Below are 2274 nucleotides of genomic sequence, written 5' to 3'. Positions count from 1 at the left end.
GCCTCATGATCTAGACCACTGTCTTGAGTTCAACAGGAAGAGTTTCTAAGTGAGTCATTTTAAAGTGGCTCAGATAAGAAAAGAAGAACAAAGTGAGAGAGTTCTAGTGAAATGTGTTTTTTTGCAGGACACAGAGTACAATTAGGGAAAGAGAACTTTTTTTTTTTTTTTAAAGAGAGAGAGAGAGAGAGAGAATTTTAATATTTATTTTTTAGTTTTCGGTGGACACAATATCTTTGTTTGTATGTGGTGCTGAGGATCGAATCCGGGCCGCATGCATGCCAGGCGAGCGTGCTACCACTTGAGCCACATCCCCAGCCCAAAAGAGAATTTTTGTACATAAACTTCCCATTTTTATGACTTTTGCTTTTGTTTTGCTTTGTGAATGCAAAAAACTGACCCTATTGAGATGGGAGGATTAGAATGAGGGTGGTTATAGAGAAATAACATGCATAAATGCTTTTAATTAATCTCAGATAACATCTCTTTGAGGTTTAGTATGTGTTAAAAAAAAAAAAAAACATGCCAGGGATAGGGCAGTGGCTCAGTGTGAAAGCGCTTGCCTAGCATGTGTGGGGCACTGGGTTCAATTCTCAGAACCATAAATAAACAAACAAACAAACAAGCAAATAAATAAAGGTCCTTTGATAAATAAATATGCCATACCAAAATCATGATAAATTAAACATTCTAGTTCATAGAAATTTACAATCAAGAGGGAATATGTACTCACATGTGTACACACAGACTGTAGTATAACTCATACTTTGTGTAGTAATAGAAATGAAAATAGTACTAAAGTAATAGAACATAATAGGCAGGGGACAATATGGGAAAGTCTTAAGGTAGATATAAGATGTGAGCAAGTCCTTAAATAACTATAGAACTTCTAGAGGCAGAATAAAGTGAAAAGGTGAAAGCATATGTGAATCATAGCCAAAGGCAGGTAGGTGGGAGAGTGCAGCCAATGGTGGAATATGGTGAAAGTTGAGGTTATGATTCATCAGGAAGGAGTGCAAAAGACTGAAGATGACTCCTGTTTAAAGTACACACAGTAAGGAATTCTTCCTCCCTCACATCATTCTTTCACATATTTGTGAACACTGTTGTCTGATGAATTCTTCATTCCAAATTGATAAACGTATCTAAACAATGACATCAGCTCCTCCTCTTGTTTTCAGTCAAATCATCCACATTGGTTTATTTTTGAAGCAGAAAGACCTAACAAAAATGCTAAGAACTGAATAGTGTTTAAGTTATTTCTATTGTTATTATAATCTAATTAAAAATAGTACATACATATAAAATGATAAATTGAAATAATGCAGAAATAGAAAAGATTAAAAAATGGAAGCTTTCATTTTTCAGTATGACTAGAAATTATGTAACCCAAAGCTTGGTTCTCCTTCTCAATGCCAATCTAATAACAAAGCAAGGTCTTGAGAAAAAAAGGAAAAAGAAGATTTGTTGCTTTTCTAGCAAAGGAAAAACACAAGGGACTCCTGTCCCAAAGGTTTTAATTCTGCCCATCAGCAGGAACAGGGGGTTTTATAGAGGTGATTCAGAGAAAAAACGAAATTAGGGAGGAGAGATCAATCGGGAAGGAGAAGTTTAGGGAAAAGAAGATCAGGAAGGAGAAACTTAAGGAAAAGAAGATTGGGGAAAAAGAAAAAAAATGTAAATTTTAAAACCACAAGGAATATAGTCAAAGTATCAAGTGAACCCCTGTTACAGTAACAATTTTAAATAGACTAATGTTCATTCTTTCTGATTTTTTCTAAATATAGCACATATTTTTTTTTAAAAAGTATAGTTTGTAAAAAAATGGGACTACAATTTATATGTGATTATATGACTTGGATTTTCATTTAATAATATATCAGGACAAATTTCTATGCATTTAATTATTTTTTGTTTTCTTTCCCTCTAATATTTGGAAATATTAAGTGACAAATGTATTCAGAGCACACACAAAAGAGTGACATGATTAGTGTGTGTGCTCATGTGTGTATTCTATGTATTTATTTATGGTACTGGGGTACTCAACCACTAAGCTACACCAAGAGCCCTTTTTATTTTGTGACAGTCTCACTATGCTGCCCAGGCTGTCCTTGAACTTGTGATCTTCTTGCCTTAACCTCCCCAGTAGCTGGGATTGATTATAGGCGTGCACCACCATGCTCAGTGATGAGCATATCTTTTAAACTTTCAGAAGATAAAGTTTTTACCACCATGTCCGATATCATAAACATGTACTTTGGTCCCACTATAAAC

This window comes from Marmota flaviventris, chromosome 3, assembly GCF_047511675.1.
Source record: "Marmota flaviventris isolate mMarFla1 chromosome 3, mMarFla1.hap1, whole genome shotgun sequence".
Taxonomy (NCBI): Eukaryota; Metazoa; Chordata; class Mammalia; order Rodentia; family Sciuridae; genus Marmota; species Marmota flaviventris.
Note: the sequence above shows the minus strand (reverse complement) of the source record.